Below are 25,826 nucleotides of genomic sequence, written 5' to 3' on the forward strand. Positions count from 1 at the left end.
GCCGAATTACAATCAAAATTTAGGATTCAGTTAGGATCAAACGTCAGGAAGTGATTTTAATTCAGCTCGTAAGATTTAACTCCAACTAACATGGCAAGTTAAATAATTAAACGTTTGAAAAAAGAGCTCTAATCTATTTAAATATGTTTAAATGATGTAGCAAATTTGAACGTAGGCTTTATCAGGAAGTATTACAATATAAATTACACAATGGCAACACTGCATAACATTCTTTTAAATTTCGTTTGTAGAAAACTGTTTTCTTTTAAATTTATCGCCCTCTGTTATGTAGTAGTGAAACTACCGCATCAAAATATCTGATTTGGAGACAGGCTTTAAAAGCCTGTCTCCTTTTGAGACCTACGATTTTTTACATGTAACGAGGCTTCTGTTGCGTAGCTAGATATTCTGTGATATTATTTAAGAAAGGGAGATTTTCACAAATCTAAGATTTGTCAGCATTCGTGGGACACAGGGCACAAAATAAATTTTAATAACGCCAAAATTATAATGAAAGAAGCGATAGCCTCCAAAAGAAAAATAAAAGAGGCTTTTTTAATTCAATCTAATAAAAATAAATGCACTGCTCATGCATCTGTAGATGTTAGTAATGTATGGCACAATCGCTTCTTTCATTTTAAATAACATAACATAAATAAACATAACATACGTAAAATTTAAAAATAATCATACAGAAAGTTTGGGGCTTTTTGGTTCTACCTTATTAAGTAATTGTTATCAGGTAGTAATTGTTAATTTTGAAGTTTAACTTGATATAATGTCATTTTAACAGAACGTCAACGGTTTCTTGTAGACGTATCTGTTTTAAAAAAGTAAAGTGTTGTCGAATAGTTGAATTTAAATATTTTAAATAGTTTTTTTTCTTTATTCTTTGTATTTTTTTGCTTCTGACGACGGAAAGAGATAAACTTTCCGAAACGTTAAGCATTTATTTCTTTGTTAGCAGGGCCGGATTTACAATAAAAGCGCCCCTAGGCACTTTTTTCCAAGCGCCGCCCATCAATTTGTAGAACATAGAAAAACGATAAAAACATTGCTAATATTTTTTATTACAAAATATCCAAATTAAAAACCAACAAAAAATGTTTTTGTTGGTCTTCTTAGTTCCAGGTTTTAGTTACGTAATAAGTAAAACGCCGGCTATTGCTGGCGCCCCTTTCGCAGCTGGCGCCCCTAGGCAATTGCCTTGTGTGCCTAGTGATAAATCCGGCCCTGTTTGTTAGGCAAATTTGTATAACTGTAAACATAACTTCTGACAAGTAGTGTCCGTTTGGGTTTAACGCACAAGTGTTTACAAAAAATAACTATTTTATTTTGTAGATTTTCTTGCAGTGCAGTGGCGAAATACCCACATAGGATTTTTTTGGAGAGATGAATCCGCCCCATAGGTATAGACATTTTTTATAAAAAAAGGATTCGAGAACTTTCACAAAGTAGATATACAGATCAATCACATCTTACGACTATTTTGTTCAAATATTCCTATTTCAATAGAACCCTTTCCATTTATTTTATGGCGCAGTAACCCTAAAAACGTCACCTCAAATCGCTCGACGTATTTCATGTGAAACGTGTTCATTTGAATAAAGAAAAAAAGATCGCTCTATATATACTATAAAGCTGCCCGATCGACATCTACAGACAAGCCTTCTCTGATGGCCCCACTTCCGACGTTCTTTCCCAGTCAAACACTCGAGACCAAATGGACAGAGCAGTCGACGAGGCTTTCGGCATTGTAACCGGAACAATAAGGCCTGATTAGGTCCCTACAAGCCCTTGACCCTAAAAACCACGCAGGCCCTGATGTTTTCCCTTATATACGAGCTATTTTTTTGTCGACTTTAAAAGCCCAGCTCATATAGATATAGACATAGATGTCGAAAGCGATACGTATCGCACGATACACTCGAAAAAGCAGATTAACTTTTTCGTGCTCGTGTTTTCAGTATACTGTTTCTGTAATTAGTAGGGGTATTGTTGGGTGATATTGTCCCTTTGGGGACGGGTGCCACTGCGATGAATATAAACTTTAAAATGAAAATATATTGTGGGGAATGTAGGACATTCATTTGGAAGGACATGAATCAGTAAGTTTCAAAATATAATTTAAAACTACTATACTCAATAGCAATTAATAATAAGTCTTAAGCTTCATTCAAAACTTCACAATTAGTATAATAAATTAGTGGTTTTAATTACACTTTATACTTTTTAGTTTACGATCATTCACAATGTTTAAAAAAACACAATTAAAATTAATAGAATATCCTAGCAAGAGCTGGCGTTAGTCAGATGTATCCATAGAGAAAGACTAATATTTATAGGTTATAAAACAACAAACTTTTGATTTCTAACCACATTTTCTCTTGACGGATGATAATCAGAGGCCAAAATGACATTCCTCACAAATTTTGAGGTATAATTAGTGGAAAAGTTGAAAGTTTGGTAACTTTTTCCACTAATTGAAAATTCCCACCACTAATTTTGACGTTCTGAATACTTACAATCAAATTAGAGAAACAAACTTCTACGCTAATTGAAACCACTAATTTATTCCACTAATTGCGAGGTTCTGAATGAAGATTTACTTCAATTTTTTCCTTATTAGAATACAAAAATAATTTTGAAATTAAAGGAATTTCGGACTTCCATTGTCTTTATTTATTTTTTATTAACACAACGTTTCGGCAGAAAGATCACTGACCGAAACACTGATACAACCAGCGACCTTTCTAAATAATGAAGATATAAACCCCTAAGTGCCCGAACTTCATTCAAAAACTGGACATAGGATAAAAAATATGACCGTGAACATGCCACGAAAAAGAGGATACATAGATTATTATACCATTTGCTATTATTGTAAGCTTTAACATTTTTCAGTACATACTGAACATACCACATTAACCTGCCCGGTTTATGTTGTAGTTGTGGAGGAAGATGAAAAAATCGAAAATAGTTTTGTTTCGCCAACAAGCTTAAAAAGTTCAGTCTTAATTGTTGAAAACTTGTTCTTTTTTATTGGTACAAATCTATACTAATATATACAATCCTTAAGTGACTGACATACTGATTAATCACGATCCTGCTCAAACCACTCAACGTAAGAAGCTCAATTTTGGCATACAGGTTGATTCTAGGGTATAGAGGTTCGATTAGAAAGGATTTTTCGAAATTCCAGTTCCAAGAGGGTGAAACCACCCCTCAAATATTACAATATTTTTTATTTAAAAAACGGTCAAGTTTCCGAAAAAACGCTTAAACACGTATATTTTATTTTGTTTTTTTACTTTTTTTAATATTTTTTAAAAATGTATACAGAGTGTTTCGAAAAATCTGGTCATTGATTAAATCTGGTCCTTCTTAAAGCGCTCAACGTAAAAAGCTGATTTTTGGAAAATAGATTGACTTTAGGGTGTAGAGGTTCGATAAGAAGGGATTTTTCGAAACTCAAATTCTAAGAGTGTGAAACTATCCCTCAAATGTTAAAATATTTTTTATTTATAAACCGGTGAGTTTTTCGGAAAAACTCTTAAACACGAATATTTTATTTTGTTGTTTTACATATTTTAAGATTTTTTATAAATTTGTACAGGGTGTTTCATAAAATATGACCATTGATTAATCACGATTCTGCTTAAACTGCTTGACGTTTAAAGCTGATTTTTGGCAAATGGATTAACTGTGGGGTGTAGAGGTTCGATAAAGAGGGGTTTCTCGAATCTCAAATTCCAAGAGGGTGAAAACGCCCTTCAAATATTACAATATTTGTTATTTAAAAAATGGTTAGTCTTTCGGGAGAACGCTTGGAAGCATAATTTATTTGTTTTTTTACATATTTTAAAATTTTTTAAAAAATCATACAGGGTGTTCCAAAAAGTTGGGTAATTTCTTAACCACGATTCTGCTTAAACTGCTTTACGTAAAAAGCTTATTTTTGGCAAACGGATTTTTTGAAAGTCAAATTCCAACGAGATGAGACTACCCCTCAAATATTACCAGTTTATATAATAATATCGCCATATTGTTTTTTATCATGCTGACATAAATGTGAGAAAATTTTATCCAGTTTGTATGTTAATGGAAATTCTTGCTTTGCTTTATCATCACCATTACAAATGATTAATTCGACGCGAACGAAGTCGCTGGTACACACTAGTAATAAATAATTATGTTATTCTAAATAAAGAAGTTCATATCTTGCATTAATATGTTTAATGTATCGAAGTCGGTATGGAATGTAAAATTGAATTTAACGAGTGTAAGCAAAATGCCGGGTAACCCTCAAGTTTCTTGAAAATAGCGTCGGTATTTCGTTAGTATATCAAAACGTCAACGACTTTAATAAGTCTGCTAAAAAACTAAAGTATTCTCCAAATAATTAGATATTTTAAATAGTCGTTATTTATTCTTTTAGTTTTTTGTATCTGACGGTCTAGGGAGATTCCCGTAAAACGTTAATCATTTTTGTGGGTTAGGCAAATTTATTTTACGATTAAAAAATCTATAAAACAGTTTAACAGTTAACGGAAAACAGAATCTCAGCATCTGGTTTCCGTTTGGATTCTCCCGAGGATTCTCCATAGTGACACTTTACAATAAATAACTGTTAAACTGTTATATAGATTTCTGTTTCCAGTAGTGAAACACCAAGGCTTTTTTACAAGGACTGAATCAGTATTTTCTTACTGAAGTTGTTAGCGCGTGAAAATATCAAAACTATTTTATTATCAAAATATTAATGTTCAATTAGCCATATTCTATGTATAGAATATTTATCTTTAACAGCGTTGATTGAAAGAATTGGGAAGATACGCAACCTAATGGGCGAATTCGTGACAAGGCTGATTTGATTTCCTCCTACATCTCAAGTGCTGTACGGTGGAGTTGCCACTCGTTCTGCGGCCAACGCATAAAACACTTTGTTTAGGATTAAAATAAGTTATTTTTATTTTTAAATTTCATATAGTTTTTGTCGCGCCCGCTTAACGCGGAAGCAGTAGTACGACGAGAGAGTCGAGGAGAAGTGTTCGAACCGGGCGAGTGTGCACACAAGTGATCCGCTGATTCTTAAATTCGCTGTTGACCAGAGACGCTGCAGATTTCGCAACAAAACAAGGTAGGCAAACAATCGACCCTTTTTTTTTCTTTTCTATTTATTTAATGTAGTTTTTTTTCATCGCAAAATATCATATCGCAAAACGCATTTTTTCACGAACCGCACCTAAAAATAATAGAGTCCACTTAATTTAATTGCAAACACACTTATTTTCTATTATTCGGCCAACAAAGGCATATCAAAGACGGTGTGGAACCGTATTAAAATCTGTAATATCTGTAACGTTTGACGAAAGTATCTTTGGATGAAAAATCCGCGTTTATGTATTTAAAATTTATTCGTGTTAAACATAAAGTACAAATATAAAAATTCTTTTATAGGTACTGAATATTTCGTGTGATCGAAAAATATTGGCTTATAAATGACGACTATTGACATTTACCATAATATTTTACATATGAAATAACAGCGATCTTCAGTTCCAAGCCAACTCTGATGCCGTTCTTTGTTTAATCATATAATATTATATGAAATTTTTTAATGATAGAAAAATCCGTCTTATTAACGTACTGTACCCAAAATCCGTAAATCCACGGATTAGTTCTGGCAACACTGTCTCGGGCAACCAAACACTCTGTCGACTGAAAGCAGAACTACGGTACATTATTCTTTAGCCGCTGCGCTGTGACAATCAGCGCTCAGCGGCGCAGAGCTGAACTAAATCTCAGACATATAACGGTAATGTCAGCTACATCTCGGACATATTTTGTGCCACTAAATCGCCAACAAAGTTGCGCATCTTCTTATTTTTTCAATCAAGGGTAATAGTATGAATTGCTTTAAACTTACCATAATCAACTGAACATTTGTCCAAAAGAGTGGCTATGGTGACAGAGATATCTGAAAGAAAGAAAACATATTTGTAAGATTCGTCAATTGCAAATATTAAATTTATAAAGATAAAGGATTAGATTGACATATATTATAAATTCTTAAAATGTTATTACAATTTTAGCTTCTTCAAATTCCTTTCAAAATAAATATTAAATACTATATAATTTCTCTACTCAAAACAATTATCGCATATTTGAATAAAAGTAACTATTACATATTTCTAAATGAAGCATTTGTGAGCTTATGGATGGACTTTCCCAAAACTACTATTTGCAACTACTCAAAATAAACTTTTTAATTCCGTAACCATCATAAAAGTAAAAAAAAATCAATAAACATTATATACTAGTATACTTAAAACGACAGAAACAGTATTTGCGATGTCGAAATTACCAGTAAAACAATTCCAACTTAATCCTAACAGAAAATTATAGTTTCCTTCGGGGAAATGGAGAAACTTCACTCGATAAATTTGGCCGGCTGCAAAAACGACCGAAACCGGCAATCTGCAGGTTTAATCACTATCTCTGGCGGTGTTTCGCTCGCCCCCCAACTAGAGATGTGTTGCGTTTAATGCGATTTATCGATTTTCTTAATTGGACTTTTTGGGATAGGGTGCTAATTGCATCAAACATGGTTTAATTGAAATCAAAGAAATGTTGTGCATATTGCATTATTTAATATACCAATCTAGTCATCGAAACTGCATGGTCTGAATTTTAACGCGTAATGGTGCGTCCAGACCTGAGGAGCCGAGCGCGAAACATTCCAAATTCGGTAAGTGTGGAAGGGTCTCGCGAGAGCCTCGCGAGCGCCTCGCGAGACAACCCACGGAGCCTCGTGGCTATCCGTCCCCTGTAGATTTTTCGACGGCGGATCAAAGAAAACTCGCGGCTAAGTCTGGACGTGTTTTTGGTAGGCTCGCTCGACTGCGAGATATTAGCTTTGATTTATGAATTTCGACTATTTAAAATTAAGTAATCTCAAACTTTTAAATGGTACACCGTATGTATTATCATTTTTTCTGATAGAATTAACAAATTTTGCGTCACTGATAATTTTTGCCGTACCGAAGTCTAACATTTCTCTAAACAAATTGAATTATTACAAAATCTATTAATTTTCGATATATGTAGGTATATATCATATGCAAAAAAAGTTATCGAATTTTACGTAGGATCTAATAATAAAATAAAAAATAGGGTACTCCCATTAGAAAATATATGTTATATCCGCAACACTTTTTTGACCTGTATAATCTACAGCTTGATCTACAGTAATGTTAAAATGTGCTTCTTAACCTTCCCAATAACTTTTCTATTTAACTTTTTGTTCTAAAAAACGTTAAAAAAAGTATTATGTAAAAAAACGTCGTGCCTCAAAACAAATGAAGAAATAAAGGAGAAAAGAGCCAAAAAGGGAAAAACAGACGATGAATAAAATACGACAAACTAAATACCATGTTAAAGATACAAAAATGTATTACTGTATGCGTTATTATTTGACCTTCGTTTGTTATATTCAATTAAAATGTAATATGTGCTTGGCTTCCTTTCACTATGGCCTAACTCTTTTGTCTCGTGGCAGGCTTGCGTCAAATAATGGATAGAAAATGTCTCGCTCTTGTCTCGCTCATGCCTCGCTCTTGTCTTTCTTTCGCCTCGCGCTCGGCTCGTCAGGTCTGGACGCACCATAAGATAGTGAAGTCGACAGCTTAACCCTTAAACACTATACTGGAGTCCAAGAGACTTGCCAAAATTATTCTTACTATATTTCGCACATTCTCCATCTACCCCAAGTAGCATTTTTAGATACAAAATCGAAACAAAATCTCTGCTTAGAAACATTGCGAAAGTGTTTCATCACATTTTTGATACATATGTTTCTTAACATAAATCGCTTTTTGTTTTGAGACATTTTACCAAAATATGGTTTCGCTCCATGAGCAGACAGATGTGGCTCACATTTACAAAGATTTTGTACCCGTTTTGTGTCTGAAAAGTTTCTATAATTTATTTGATATTCTGCGTCAAACATCAGAACATGATCTTACTTTACTATTTGGATTTTTTTCTGCATTTTTTGCATTTAAGCATTCTTCAAGTGTTTATAGTACTAAAATTAAAAAAGCAGAAGGAAGGACATATTTATGGTGAGTACAAATACAGATATTTTTCCTATGCGATTTTATAATAGTATATGTTTTTTTTTATTCTTTTCTTTGACCTCTCAATATATATTTTATTTAATTTTTTCCTGGCTTTAGGTCAGGTAAAAAATGAGAAAAACGGTTTTTTTATATTATAAATTTCATTGACGTTTCGACCTTTATCAAAATTTATTACTTGAAAGTAGATTTCGGCGCATTGTTTTAGTTTTTATTTTAATTTTTATTGTTTTCTTTTTACAATTTTATCATTTTCATTCTTAGCAAAAAAAATAATCCAATATCCAACATTGGTATCAACACACATAAACATACCGATACAGTCGTCACAATTTTTGTAAAGAGACATGCACATTGAAATGGATTTGACATTGATGCCAATGTTGGATATTGGATTATTTTCTTCACTAAGAATGAAAATGATAAAATTGTAAAAAGAAAACAATAAAAATTAAAACAAAAACTACAACAATGCGCCGAAATCTAATTTCAAGTAATAAATTTTGATAAAGACCCTACCAGGTCGAAACATCAATGAAATTTATAATATAAACAAAACCGTTTTTCTTATTGTTTACCCGACCTAAAGCCAAGAAAAAAATAAATAAAATGTTATAATAATTTACTAGGTATACGCATTACAGAGATGATTTGTTTTAGGAATAAATGTAATAACAGCCACTACCCATAATACCCAACCGGAGACCGAAGAAAATCAGCATACTTTTTTTTCTCTTTTTTCCACAATGGATTACATGTTTTTATGTTTTAATTGTGTTATAATAACTAAATAAAAGTATTTTAATTATTTTGAGCAGATATTTTGATTGGCGTTATTGACAGGTGACTAGTTTCAATAATATAGAAAATTTGAATAGAAATTTCTACACAGATAGCGCTAAATCGAAACATTTTGAAAACAAGGTTTCCATTTATTGTCGATTCATTTTCGAAACACAAGTTTCTCTCTTTTTAGACACAAATATGTTAACGTAGATGATTTGTGTCCGACTCAATGTCAATTTTAGAAAATAATGAATTAAAATTCCGCCATGTTGGCTAGTGATAGCGTTTTTAACTAAAAATATATGTTTTTATCGGCTGTTGAGGTTTTAAACTCATAAAAACGCGTTTTACTTACATTAATTTATACAGGGTCCGGCAATAGTGCGTCGGGCATCTGTAGCTCCTAGAATAAAAAACTTGAGGATTTTGTTTAAGTGCAAACCTAAAGTATGTACCGGGATGTATTTCAGGAAAATATTTTAACTTTTATAGGGTGGCTCAAAAAAGTGTGAGTGGACCTGGATGATTTTTTTTTAAATGGAACACCCTGTATATTATTGCATTTTTGGCTTCCTTTCAAATCACTTTACATAACCCTAAGATATGAATAATTTCGATAGTTTCAGAAATATTAAAAAATAAATCAAAAATATATATTTTTCAGCCCTTTTTAAAGAAAATTATTAAAAATACTAAGAACTGTTCTGAAATCAAAACTATATTAGGTATTTACTTTAGATGGTCTGTACTTACTAATATAAAAATCGTAAATTATACAGGATGTTCAAAATTCTACGCTAAACTTTCTAAAATATAAAATAATTTTTCATCGTTATTTTAAATAGAACACCCTGTATATTATTTTATCAATAGACGGGGAATTAAAAAATGAACATTTTTTGTATTTAGATTATTTCAAAATTTTAAACGGTTTCGCAGATATTTGCAGTTTTATATTTCATATGGCATTTTCCACAGTAAATTTTTATCAAAGCCACCCAATGATTTTTCTCTCGTATTTTATCATTGAAAGCGCCATATGAAATAATATTGCGTGTATCTGCAAAACCGTTAAAAATTTTGAAATACTATAAATACAAAAAATGTCCATTTTTAACTCTCCATCTAATAAAAAAATAATACACAGGGTGTTCCATTTAAAAAAAAAACAAAAAAAAAATATTTTATGTTTTAGAAAGTTTGGCATAGAATATTGAACATCCTGTATGATTTACGATTACCATATTTATAGCAAAGTAAGTACAGACCATCTAAAGTAAATACATAATATAGTTTTGATTTCAAAACAGTTCTTGTATTTTTAATATTTTGTTTAAGAAGGGTTGACAAATATATATTTTTGATTTATTTTTTAATATCTCTGAAACTATCGAAATATATTTATTCATATCTTAGGGTTATGTAAAGTGATCCGAAAGGAAGCCAAAAATGCCATAATATACAGGGTGTTCCATTTAAAAAAAATCATCCAGGTCCACTCACACTTTTTTGAGCCATCCTATAGAAGTTAAAATATTTTCCTGAAATCCATCCTAGAACATACTTTAGGTTTTCACTTAAACAAAATTCTCAAGTTTTTTATTCTAGGAGCTGCAGATGCCCGACGCACTATTGCCGGACTCTGTACATTTTTATTTTCAGAACCATGATATAGAAATAAAAATAAAAATCTATATTTCAAACAAAAATATTTTATAGCAACAAATAATGATAAGTTATAAAGTTTGTTCATTCGCACGAAGTGGTGGCCCATGGTAAAAAAACTTAATGTTAAAAAACTTAAATGGAAAAGAAGGTCCAAACCATTATCAAAAAAATCTTTTTTAGTGACCGGTTTCGGTAGGTGCAAGTAGAATATGTCCTGGAGTCTGACCATGATACAGACCAGTCAGTGTCAGATCAAGAGGACACAGTGGCCCAATCAAGCAATAGTGCTGGTGCTACTGAACGTGCCACTTTTGTGAAAAACATTTGAAAATCAACTAAAGTAGGGTTTACATTTTTTGCTATGTATTAAATTATATGAATTTTTACTACTTCTTGTGTTAAACATAATACAAATAATAGTATAGTTAATTATTTTTAAGAATTTTTTTGGAATTAATTTACCTTCTTACTTTAGAAATTAGAAAAAATGTCACCAATGCCAAAAATGTTTAATTGTTTTTTTTTATTATATAGATATTTATTTTTTGTGATCTATTTTTCCCAAGGCTCCTTGGTTAAAAAATGAGTGGTTTTAATATGTAGAATGTTTAGGAGGCGAGTTAATCACTGCGACCTTTACAGATCTGTGTGTTCCCCTTTCTTGAGTTATAATGAGTTATAACTCATCATGCAGTCTCAGGGCTTTAACAAAAGCCAGTATCTGAGACGGCTCCACAGAGGCCAGCTCTCCATCCTCGACATCAGCCGTACCAAAGTTCATGGCAAATTCATGAAACTCAGTGATAAGGTGTTCTGGTGTTTCCCAATTTTCCCCACAGAATCTGCATTTGCCATTGTTTCTCAGCTTTAGCCTACTGAGGTGTTCGTTGAGGACACAGTGTCCTGTTAGAAGCCCCGTGACACTCTCAAAATTGTTTTTACGTAAATCGAGGAAAACCTTTGATTTTTCTCGGTCGTAAGTTCTGAGAATTGGTTTTAACTTAGCCATCACACCCTATGGCAAAAGTTGATACATTGTGTCATCCTATTGGGAATGTTAATTTTATCAAATAAAGTAAAAAAAAAATATCGAAGGTGCCATTTAAAATACAAAATCTGTCAGTTCTGATTTATGTCATATATTAACATACCAAACCTCGTTTTTCCATCTGGAAAAAATTAAGAAGATATAGGGGTGAGCCACTTTTGAAGAAACCCAGTATATACCGAATTATAGTAAATACTACTTTGGTTTTTCAAATACTTAATTTTAAGCAATATTAGAATATGTTTATTTATTAAATGACTAGTCAAAGAAATAAATCACAGAAGTAAACCTGTAAACTGAACGAATGCAAAATACAAATTTTCGAAAAAAAAAAATTAAAAAAATGGATTGAAATTTCCACGAACAATTCTATTTTGTAATTAAATAAATAAATAAACAACGCTTTATTATACAAAAAACCAAAATAGCTTCATAGAAAAAGCATTTACAAAACAAAAAAGCACAAAGACAAATATACAAATAATAAAAAATGTCATACAATACAAATCAAATCAAAAAAATTTACGTCATTAAAATTACAAATAAAACATACAAGGACATTGTAGAACACAGGCGTATTAAGAAAATTTTACAAAAGGAAAATTGTAAATGGATAAAATCATGTTATATATCATAAAATCAAGAGTTATAAAATATTAAATAATTAAATACTAGACCTTTAACCAGTCAGTGTTTGAGATAATCAAAATTTTAAAATTCAAAATTGTTCATGATTAAACATCAAGTCGTTTAGGTACCGCATATAGGGCTCTCTCCAGTAAGTATGATTTCAGAGCTTTGCGAAATGCGGGACAGAATGAAAGTGACTTGATATTCGAAGGCAAATGATTGTTCATTTTCTTGGCATTGTACAGTATTGAGCCCTTAACTAGTTCTAAGCTCGGGGTCGGCAGATAAATATCGTGCTCCGCATTCCTAAGTGGATAGTTGTGAGAAGGTGATAATTTTTAATTCGCAATGATAATTTGAATTCGGCGATGGAAATAGAAATAGGCGGAGAGTCATATTGAACCGCAGTTTAGATCAATAACAAAATATTTTTAAAAATATTGAAAAGTCATACCTTCGGTCCGTTCGATGAGTAGACGCAAAACCGACCCCTCCGATTGATTAAAATTTATCATAAATTTCAATAAAACCGGAGCGAACAGCCAGCGGCACAATGAGGTACATCCGCCTCGTATCATGCCAGAACCAGGGTTGTGTTCAATTAAACAGTACACAAATTGATATAATTTCTTACGGGACTAAATCGTTTTTTACTACTCAGTGAGTTAACTTAGTTTTTATCTTCAGTTACTTAATATTTATAATTTTATTTTTTCTACAAGTGCACTACCACAGTTTATGCCGTAATAACATTAGTTAACATAATAAATAAATAATGTAGTAAATTATACCGGGTGCGTCTCAAAAGTGGCCATTCCTATATAACTTTTTTATTTTTTTTCAGATTACAAAACTAGATATAGTAAGTTAGTATATGACCTAAATTATGATTGATTGACGTATTCAATTTTGTTTCGGTCACTTCCTGTTTCACCGGAAATGACACAACTTTTGATTTTTAAATTGCACCCTCGGTATTTTGTTAATTTAGTTCATAGGAAATAACACGCTGAATAGAATGACATATCATATGTCAACTTTTGACATTTTCGAATATGGTTTATTTGAAATTACAACATGCGGTTCATAATAATAATTTTATTCGAAATACCAAGTGTGTGGTATCTCGTATCAAATTATTCGTAAAAAATGCTTTTTCTAAATATGCTATATATGAGCCACTTTCGTTCCATTTGAAAAAATTGAGATATGATTAAAAATACGATTTGGGCATCTTTCAACCGGCCTGGACAAGACATTAAAGTATTAGACGATAAATTCTATTTTTCCAAGGCTCCTTGATTGAAAATTAGTGTTTTTAGCCCAGCCATGGCACCCTAGATTGACATTTAGAATATAATTTGGTTTTAAGAGAAAATGTCAAAAGTTGAAATATGATGTGTCATTCTATTCAGAGTGTCATTTTCTATCGAATACAGTAAAAAAATACCGAGGGTGCCATTTAAAAATCAAAAGTTGTAGTCATTTCCAGAGAAACATGAAGTGGCCGAAAACAATTGAATACGTCAATCAATCCTAATTTACGTCATATACTAATGTACCAAACCTCGTTTTTTTATCTGAAAAAATAAAACAGATATAGGGGATGAACCAGTTTTGAGACGCACCCGGTATTCCTTCAGATGTAATATTAATAAAAAATATCAAATATTTATATAGGGGGGCGCGGCAGTGTCCCTCCAAGTTGAGCACAACCGTAACATACTTTTATCGAAGCGACTTATTGCACTTTAGATCTCCTTGTAACTTCGTTGTGGATAAATCAAGAATATTAATTTTTCTAATTAAGAAGACATACCCATAGCTAGCTATACAGCAATATACAGAGCGGTCCGAACTGTATTCCGGAAATTTCGGCAGCATATTCTGCAGATAAAAATAAGTAAAACAGTTTGTATAAATGTATGTCCTAAAATGCTTAGTTTCGGATATACAGGGTGTAGAACTTTCATTTTTATTTCGATTTTTTCTAAATAATTTCTGCAGTAACGTCAATATTTGGATGAAAATTGGTATCTGGGAGTATTTTGACATGAGAAATTTGATTTTGATGTCAATATGACTCCTGCTAGTAGAGGGCGCCACCTACATATTTTTTAACTGGTTTGAAGAGTAATAACTTTTTGTCCGTACTTGTATAAAACTACTGAGTAAAAAAATATTCATTTACAATGCTTTTTACGTAAAAAATGTTTCTTGGTAAAAATCGCTACGAGTATTGGTTTTCGAGATATTTGGAATCGAAATTATCAATACCTGTCATCACTCGTATAAATTAAACATAATATGTTGACTAAATAGTTATTAGACTGAGATCATAAATTTGAAAGTTTTTGTGCCAAAAGTTCAACAGAAACTGTTTTATCATCATTTTTTTGCAGAACAATTTATGATTAATTTAAAAAAAAAATCCCAAATTTATTATTTCACTGAAATAACTATCTACTCAACGTGTTTATTTTTCGTCAATAATGACATGTATGGACTCTTTCCATTCTAAATATCTTGAGAACGGTTGCTCGTATAGTAAACGCCACGAATGTTTGGGAGTGATTCACCGCTTCATGAAGTTAGAATAAACACGCGCGCTATCGTTTTTACATTAAAAACGTTAATTTTTACCGCAGACGTAGGTTTTTAAAGGCCCGGTCTAATCATCTGCCTGCGCTCCTCCTACTTATTCTAAAATGTTATCGTGATTGACAAAGACGATACTATATCGCGTTTCTTTGATTGATTCGTTTTTGTGTGTCAGTCCATTGGTGTGCTTTGCAGTGCGCCCAATGGGGCATTCCAGTTTATATTTATAACCAAATATATGTTTTGACAAGACTTTGACAGTTTGCTGGAATGTTCCATATTATTGATTATTTTATTTTTGTATTTTAGTATAAATTTGGATATTTTTAAACTGTTTTTGTAATATTTTTGTAATATTCATCAATAATAATAAATTTAAAATTTCATGAACAAAAACATAAACAACATATTATATATTGATTATTATATGACTTGAAACACCACGGCATTGGAATTAAGTTTTATGTGACCTTGAACAGATTAGTTCACATGGTAGCGACCGATGAATCACTCCCAAACATTCGTGGCGTTTACTATAGCAATTTTTACAAAGAGATATTTTTTACTTAGAAAATCACAGAGATATATATTTTTTCCCTCGGTAGTTTTATACAGGTATGGACAAAAAGTTATTACGCTTCAAAACAGTTAAAATACATGTAGGTGGCGCCCTCTACCAGTAGGAGTCATATTGACATCAAAATTAAATTTATCATGTCAAAAAACTCTTAAACACCAATTTTCATCCAAATATTGACATTACTTTAGAAATTAATTGGAAAAAATCGAAATAAAAATGAAACTTCTACACTCTGTATCTTTGAAACTAAGCATTTGAGGACATACATTTATACGAACTTTTTTACTTATTTTTATCTGCAGAATATGCTGCCGAAGTTTCCGGAATACAGTTCGGTCTACCATGTATACCGTAATTTTACCTTATAGTTTATGAATTATTGTTGGTCAAATTTCTTTAATTTCGGCAGTGACTGACTGATCATCAGAATTCTAGGCTATGTTTAGGTAGTTTTTAGCTTATAACGGAAGGAAAAAATAAAAAATCTCCAAAGCCGCTACCGGTAACTAACTTTCCAGTCGACAAAATGTTAGAAAACTAGAATTAATCTATTTGATATTGTCTGATTTTATTTATACAGGGTGAGTCTTAAATAAGCGCAAATATTTTTAGGGGTAGTATATTTCGACCCCAGAAACACATCTATGAGGTTTTTTTCGCCAAAAAAATGGAAATTGTTTTCGTTTTTAGATAAAAAACATATTTCCTTGATAATATGGCAACATAGGTAGTAGATCAAATATACAAGAAAAAAAAACCCTGAAAGGATGTGTGGTTCTAGTGGTTCTCAAAATTTAAGCAAAAAAAAGTTTTTTTTTAATTTTCAAAATAAAATATTTAACTCGGTAATTTTGGACAAGAAACATATTTTCTCTACCATTTTTCAAAAATAGGTAAAAAGAAAATATGTTTTTTTTATCAAGATCTACAAGTCCTGAGAATATTTGCACTTATTTAAGACTCCCTTGTATATAAATGTAACAACAATAATTGAAGGTTTATGAATTATTGCTGATCAAACTTCTTTAATTTCGACAGTGACTCACTCGCCGTCATCAAAATACTAAGGTTCTTCCAAAAGTTCTACAAACTTTCTCCATCTACCACCGGCAACTGACTATCCAGTTGGCAAAAAGTTAGGAAACTAGAATTGATCGATTTGACATTGTCTGATTTTATTTGCATGTTAATATAATAACAATAACTCCAAGTGTATGAATTATTGCTAGTTAAACTTCTTTTATATTAATTTGAAAGATATATTACAAGAGAAAAAGTAGGAAAATAACATACAAAACGAAATGAGATTCCATCAAAAACATAGAATGTGAATAAATGCCACGTCTAGCAACGCAATTCTCCCACTACAAAAAGTTCGTTTTGAAGAGGCCATCTAAAAAAAAAGTGAGTTTATTTTAGTACATACATAAGAATCTTTCAGAAAAAAATATTCATGTTAAACTGGTCCCTGACCTAAACGATTAAATATTACATCTACATTCTACATCATATTTGTCTTCATAATTGCTCTATTAGTTGTATTTACTAATTAGAAAAACACTTAATATGTTATAAAGTATGTTCATTTTCTCAAAGCCGTGGTTCATTATCAAACTTAAATATGATTAATAAAACTCAATGTCAAACCACCATAAAAATGTTTATTGGTCACCGGTTTACGACTACTGTGCTCTGTGCTCCTCTATGGTGACCAGTTCTGGACATTAACAGAAGCGTCCATAAAGAAACTTGAAGCCTTTGAAATGTGGCTATACAGACACACTCTTAGAATCCCCTAGATCAGGGTTTCTTAAAGTGTGGTCCACGGACCCCTTAGGGGTCCATAGCATGTGTATCAGGGATCCGCATTACGCCAGTTAACTGTAAACATATTTATTAAGAAAAGAAATAGTGTAGGGCGGCGAATTCAATAGGTAGGTAGACTTGGATTCACCCCGACGCAAAATGCCCATGTCTTGAGACCATCATACATGGTTGCTTACCGTATTGCTCAGCAAAAGAACCCACACAATCTCGCGGAAATATTAGCGAAACCTTGCGCATTGGATATTGTGGAACTTGTCTGTGGTAAGAATAAAAAAAAACAAAATTGAAGCTGTTCCCTAATCAAATGATGTTATTCATTCTAGAATTGTTAAAATGTCGTGAAATGTTTTACAACGAGGAAAGTTGTTGAAGAATTAATTGCTTCACCGTTTCCATTCAGCATTCAGTTGGATGAAAGCACCGATGTGTCACAATGTAGCCAACTCTTGGTATTTGTCCGTTACGTACAACAAGACACACGTAGTATTTAAGAAGAGTTTCTTTTTTGCAATTCACTTTTGGAGACTACAAAGGCTTCAGATATTTTTGAAATGCCAAAAAGGTTTTTCAACCAACAGAATATAGACTGGAAAACTAAACTTGGTAGTATCTGCACCGATGGAGCTCCTGCAATGCTTGGTAATACGTCTGGTTTCGCGGCTTTTGTCAAGAAAGAGATCCCTCATGTCATAATAACTCATTGTGTCTTACATCGACATGCCTTGGCTTCACGGACTTTACCTACATTTCTGAAGGAAGTTATGAGTCAAAATAATTAACTTCATCACAGCAAGAGCCTTAAATCACTGCTTGTTTAAAAGACTTTGTCAAGAAATGGGGTCAGAACATGAAGTACTGCTTACTACACATAGGCTGTCAAGGGGACAGGTCTTAAAGCAATTGTTTGAGTTGAGGACTTACTTTTTCTAAAAGATAAAGGAAATTCACTGTCTCAATATCTTGAAAGCGAAGATTTTGTACGGGGGCTAGTGTATTTGCCAGATATATTTACTCAATTGAATGAGATTAACTTGTCTCTTCAGGGCTCTGCGGTGACCATCGTGGATGCATCTGAACGGTTGAAAGCTTTCATATGTAAACTGCCACTTTGGGAAAGGAGGGTGGAACCTGGTTACTTTGCAAATTTTCCGATGTTTGAAGAGTTGTAATATGTAATTGCACAAGGTGACGGCAACACGAAATCAAAAATGCTACAGAAAGAGGTGTCTAAGCATTTGGATACATTGCAAACTTCTTTTGAGAGCTACTTTAACTTAGAATCGCTTGGAAATGAAACGTGGGTGCGGGGTCCATTTATAATCGACACGGATTATCACCGATGAAGATCTCAGTAAAGATGACTTAATTGACATGAGATCAAAAGAAGTTTTGAAAGCTGAATTTGGCGAGTTTTGGTGTTCTTTATGTCAAGCTTACCCTCTTCTTGTCAGTAGCGAGCTATAAATACCTAACCATTCTGATACCATTTGCTACTACGTACCTTTGCGAGGCAGAGTTCTCGGTTCTGGTCTCAATGTGGTTTCAATAAAAATAAATAGTCGCAACCGATTGAACGTCGGAGATGATATGCGCCTTGCCTTGTCGAAGATAACCCCACAATTTAACGTTCTCATTGAGGCTAAACATCCTTCTCACTAATTTACTAGTGTACGTGTAATAAATCTATTAATAAACGTTTTCTTTTTATGTAAATAATAAGGCTTTTTTATTTTTCTCTATTATTTCTGATAGGGGTCCGTGAAATTGTACAAATTGATACTTCAGGGACAGGCCTTAGACAGAAGAGGACCTGGAGAGCGCAGAATCTCCCGGTTGAAAAACCTTGAAGAACTTGGGTTTTCATGTCTCCACGAGGATCATTTATCCCCAACATCCTGAAAAGATAGCTGTACCCTCCTAAAGTTTGATTTTCATGCACCCGGTATCCGACCGTTTTCCCGACGGTGCTAGCTCTTGTACTATTATATTTTTATACTTCTTCTTCGTCGTCCCTTCATGTCTGAAGAATCGTGACATTGTCGCTATGTGCAGCTGGTGATTTTGGTCTTCCATCGTTGGCGATCTTCCGCCTCTCGGACATTTGATTGAAATGGATGACCTGTAATATTTGCTATTTGGTCAAGCCATCTTCATGGTGATCGTCCTCTGGGTCTTCGGCCTTCTACTTTGCCTTGTACAATGAGTTTTTCAAGGTTGTCTTCACCTCTGCGAGTGATATGACCGAAGTATTGCAGGATGCGTCTACGGCAGATGGTGGATAATCGATCTGTGATGCCGAGTTCATTAAGAATTGACTGGTTCGTTCTTCGAGCTGTCCATGGGATACGGAGCATTCTCCTCCAGCACCACATCTCAAATGCATCTATACGGTGTCTATCAGCGCTCTTGACGGTGCATGACTCAGACCCGTATAGGAATATGGAGAACACCAAAGATCGAACAAGGGTCTTTTTGGTGTTTTTGGTTATGTTCCTATCTGCCCATATTTTTCTTAAGCTCATCATAGCCGTCCGTGCCATTGCTATGCGCCTTCTTATCTCTGCTTCACAACCCCCATTATTTGTTATTATAGGCGCTAGGTATATAAATTGATCTATTCTTTCTATATTAGGGAGGAGGTTGTGTAATCGAACTGCACCACTTCTATCAATCAGCATGAGTTTGGTTTTATCAGTGTTTATTTCTAGACCAAGATTATTGCTTTCGATGGTAACTCTTTCCAGCAACCGGGCCATTTCTTCTTCACTTTTCGCTATTCAGGTGGTATCGTCCGCGTACCTGATGTTGTTTAGGATTTTACCGTTGACTAGGATTCCTCCTTCCTCGCCCTTTAAATCACGTCTCATGATGTATTCGCCATAGGCATTAAATAATATATTTTTATTAAGGTTAGCTTAAATTTGACAAAAATGTGTCAAAACGTCCATTATCGTACGATCTTGCTCCGTTGACGGGCTAGAATAAAAAAATTACGGATGAAAAGTGGCGCGAACACGCTATGACCAATCAGAGCGCCGCGCCGGCGCCGCGCCGTCGGACCATCGTATCAACAGATAACGGACGCATGAAAATCAAGCTTAAAAAGACCGGTATTATTCACACATTATCAGATTTTTGTCAAAATCGGTGTTTGTTAGTCAAACTTAAGTATTATTCAATGCTTTAATATACAGGGTGTCCCAGAAATAAGTGCAAGTATTTTAAGGGGTGGTAGATCTCGATAAAATAAATATATTTCCTTTTTATCGTTTTTCAAGTAAGTCCAAAATAACGGAGTTTACTTTGAAAATTTAAAAATAATGTGAATTTTTGCTAAAATTTTGAGAACCACAGGATCTTTTCTGGATTTTCTTTCTTGTAAATTTAATTTAATACCTATGTTGCCATATTATCAAGAAATTATGTTTTTTAACAAAAAAACTAAAAAAAAAATTTTTCCAAAAATTTCGAATTTTCAATTTTTTTTTCGCGAAAAAAATCTTATAGGCGTGAGAGGGTTGAACTATACTACCAGTTTAAATACTTGCACTTATTTCTGGGACACTCTGTATAAATAGCATTAAATAAATAAACAGCGATTTTGACAAAGGTCTGATGATGGCTGAATAGCCGAAATCGGTCACCAATAAACATACATTTTAGAGTGATTTGACATTTTTAATAATCACTTAATATGTAGTAAGTGTTTGCAAATTTCGGCTTTACCCGTCCCTGGAAGAGACTGTGGAGGGGAAAGGGACGCGGTCGGAATTCATCGAGATAAGTTCACACATGTGGATGAGATAAATAACGTGCGCTAACGGTCGATAAATATTTTAAAAGTTGTTTAACGAAAATTGAATTTGTTTCGTTTCTGAATGAGTCATAATAATTAAACTACACTGTTTGAGCGTCTGCCGAATAAAAAGTATTTTGAACTTTCTACGTAATTCTCTTATAGGTTACCTATTTTTAAACGTACTTTACGTATACAAAATAAGATTTGTTTAAGTTGGAAACACTTTAGCAGCTACCAAAAATAATAGATGCACGTGAATTACTCGTGTGTATAAATCGCTGAATGGTAAGAAAACTAGTTACATTAATATTATATTTTATTAAATGTCAGCAATTTATACATTTTATACATCATATTTCGGTTTATGAATTATACCGTTGTATTGTAAGCTTAGTTTCGTGCCTTCATAGAAACTTTTATGTCAGAAAACGTTCCTTTAAGAAATGAGAATACAATAAAATAACACGAAATAACAAAATATTCGTTAATGTCCCCATAATGAATAAGATTTTTCGTATTATTGTAGATAAAATTTAGTTTTGAAAATTAATTTCATACTACAAATCGGACGGAAAGGACAAAAAAGTTGCACCTGTACTTAACAAATTAGTACTTTGAAGGACTCTCTAATGCTCCTTAAGGAAGTATGAAATTTAGCTATTAACAGATTCGGATAAATACAGGGTGTAGAAGTTTCATTTTTATTTCGATTTTTTCACAATAATTTCTGAACTAACGTCAATATTTAGGTGAAAATTGGTGTCTGTGGGAGTTTTTTGACATGAAAAATATGGGATTTTGATGTCAATATGACTCCTATTTGTAGAGGACGCCACCTACATGTATATTAACTACATGTCATATAGTCATACATGTCATTATTGACAAAAAATAAAACCTTAGACTAAAAAAAAACGCATGTTGAGGAATTAGTTATTTGACTGAAATAGTAAATTTGGAAACTTTTTATTTTTTAAATTAATCATAAATTTTTCTTTGAAAAAATGACGATAAAAAAGTTTCTGTCGGACTTTTGACACAAAACATTTCAAATTTATGATTTCAGTTTAATAACTACTTAGTCAACATGTTTAATTTATGTCAACGACGACAGGTATTGCTAATTTCGATTCCAAATATATCGAGAACCATTACTCGGTAGCGATTTTTACCAAGAGATCTTTTTTACGTAAAAAACGTCGTAAATGTATATTTTTCACCCAGTAGTTTTATACAGGCACGAAAAAAGTTATTACTCTTTAAACCAGCTAAAAAAATGAGGTGTCGCCCTCTAGAAGTAGGAGTCATATTGACATAAAAATCAAATTTCTCATGTCAAAAAACTCCCAGACACCATTTTTCATTGACGTTACTTTAGAAATTATTTGGAAAAAATGAAAATAAAAATGAAACTTCTACACATCTCCGAAACTAAGCATTTTAAGACATACATTTATACGAACTTTTTTACTTATTTTTATCTGCAGAATATGCTGCTGAAGTTTCCGGAATACAGTTCGTACCAGCCTGTCCCTGTATACAATATAAACGCATCTTACCAATACAAGGGCGTATCAAAAACCTTCATAAAAAATAAAAAAATAGTTATAATAAGTAAAAAACTAGTAAATAATTCCTAATGCTATTTCACCAGTTTGAATAATATTTTAATATATACATTCCTGTATTGTTTAGAAATATATTATTCAACGGTACTCGGTGGCGTAGAGGTACAGACTCTCGTCTACCAATCTCAAGGTAGTGGGTTCGAATCCTACACCCGGCATTTCATCAGCCGACTATTTTTATTAAAATAAAAATAGTGTCAAGAGCAAGAATTTAAGTATTTATCATTAAAATAAATCGCCCAGTATATTAAATAAAATATATTTCTATAAACATAATATTTGCACAATGAAAATTAAACTAGAACAAGTTGACGTCATACTAAGATCTGAAGGTGAATTCTTATTGTTGTAAATATCAATATGGTAGAATAATTAAAAAGTAAATCAGAGGAGAGTCGAGGTCTCTCTCGGGGAGAACGAATGAAGAAGTCATGCTGTTCAGTTGAGTTGAGTTCTCCAAGTATCATAATGACAGTAAAGTAAGTTTATATTTTTTATATATTTTCTCTAAGTATATTTATTGGTCAAAAGGTATTCTGCTTGACATTTCTCCTACCTAAATTAATGTATTTAATTCTTTAATAAATTTATATTTTGTTTTTATATATATTGATTGTTTTAATGATCTTCGATACCTAAAACGTCCCTAGCCGCAACCCTCTAAAACGGGGTCGCGACATGTGGTGGAGGCGCCGGGTAGGGTTGTAATTTTTTTTCAATTAATTATTTATATTTTTTTCACCACCACGACATGTGGTGGAGGCGCCGGTCTCTCTTTTAATTAAAACAGCCTTTTTTTTGTATGCAAATTTTAACTAATTTCTCTAGTTTTTTTCAACACCACGACATGTGGTGAAGGCGCCGGTTTTTTTAATACTATTTAATGTTTTTTTCATTAAAATTTTAAATTAATATAGCCTATAATTTTTTTAGCAACAATCAATGTATTTTTTAAATTTTTATATTATCTTTTGACCAGTAAATTGAACGCTTAATTTGATGATGATTTATACACTTATTTACATATATTTTAATTTATTTACAAATTTTTCGACTTAAGCAATATGTCCTATTACAATTATTTCTATTTTTTTAACCTCTAATAACGATTAGATATGTTTCATCGTTGAACGAAATATTCCTTTTAATATTCATTCATACATAACTTTTCTCTGTGTATTTTTTATCAAAACGATGGTTATATTTTTAATGTAATTGCTAAAATAACTATTTTTTTTTGCTGAGTCGTAATAAATTTCCAACACAAAACTTAAAATATTTTAAATATATTGCAAAGTATTTGCTGCTTTTATAAACAATTATTATGAGCAATTATTATATTAAAATCAACAACGTATCTTTCTATTTTTAACAGTAAAATGAAAAATCTTTTAATACTAACCCTTTTATTTATTTTAGTTTATTGGAATAATTATTATAATTTCAATGACTTTTTTTTCTGAAATACTATACGCGCAAATACATATAGGTAATTGTTTTCTATATTCAAATATAAGTTTTAGTTACTATTTTATTTACTGCAATTGTGTTATAAAAATATCTAAAGAGTGCTTACATAGACAAAATTCCTTTTTGTTTGGATTTGAAAAATAATTTGTATTCTATTTCATGTTATATGTAGTGGGCGATAATTATTTATACTCTACTTAAAAATTCTATATTGAATTTTAATATAAATTAAAAATTAGCAAACCTATATTCATGATGTTTTTTAATAAAACACCTGTTCTGCCTGAGTTTATACAGCCACCTAATTTTGACCCTAGATTCGACTGTCCGGTGTCTTTCATTCAAAAATATGACAGAATAACCGATAAGAATGGTTGGAGCCACGCATTTAAAATAAAATATTTAAATTGTTACCTGGAAGATGCTGCATTAGTTTGGTTTAAGAAGTATGTTAACAACAAGGATAATTTTAATAAAAATTGGCAGGATTTAAAAACCGATTTTATTAAGCAGTTTGGTGGTGAAAATCCATTTCGTAAACTAAAATCTAAATTTCGTACCCGTATACAAGGTGAAAATGAAGATATAAAATATTACTGTTATGATTTATTGTCGATTGCATACGAAATTGATAATGAAGTAAATTTTGATTTTTTTAGAGAACAATTTGAAAACGGTCTACATGAATCATATAATAAATATTATTATCTTTTAGTTACAGAAAATATGAATTTTGAAAGTTTAAAAAACATAGTTCACAAATTAAATGATTTAAAAGATATATTTTTAGAGTCTCAAATGTCAGCATTTTCCCGGAATGATTATTATTGTCACAATTATATCCGTAATGAAAAACAACCAAAGCGAATCAATTCAGATTTCAGGAATAGGTGGTCAGTCAATGATTCATATAATGGCAATTTTAATAAAAAATTTGATAACTTAAAAGGCAGAACAAATTTTAGAAAAACTAATAATAGTTATGGCTCATATAAAAATCATGCAGGTCATTTAAAGTATACTAAATCAATGAAATCATCAAACAATAATAAAAATTACAATAATAGCAAAGTCAAGCATAATCATATAATAAAATATGGTCAACAGCACGCTCTCCCATGCGAAAATCATATCGATCAGGTGGAAAATACGTTAACCATATCAGAAGAGGACTACATTGCTAATAAAGACAATTATGCCACTGTACACGTGGAGGATGAATGGGAATCTCCCTTGAAAGAAATAAAATGTGACGAAAACGTCTATACTATTGTTGAAGCACATTTGCAGGTAGAGGATGCCCGGAGTGCCCTCCATAGCCAAATAGAGAGTACACAACTTGAGGATAATATGAATGCCCTGAAAATTGAGGATAATAGAATACCTAGGACAAAATGTACAGACAGAAAAGGACATGATAGGCTAAAGGATATGATATCCAGACAGCGTAATGCCAAGGAGCCAGAAGATATCATTATCTATCCTAGTCACCCTCCTTGGGCTCATGAGTTGAGTCAAATTTTGTATTAAGGAAATATGAAAATTGCGAGAATTCAAGGCACTTGAAAAAGAAAAGTGATTAGGTAGAATTTAGGACGAAACTTTAATAGTAGTAATTTTAACATAAGTTGAAACTATATATTTTTAA

Source organism: Sitophilus oryzae, unplaced genomic scaffold (genome assembly GCF_002938485.1).
Source record: "Sitophilus oryzae breed Bouriz unplaced genomic scaffold, Soryzae_2.0 scaffold_1084_pilon_pilon, whole genome shotgun sequence".
Classification (NCBI taxonomy): Eukaryota; Metazoa; Arthropoda; class Insecta; order Coleoptera; family Curculionidae; genus Sitophilus; species Sitophilus oryzae.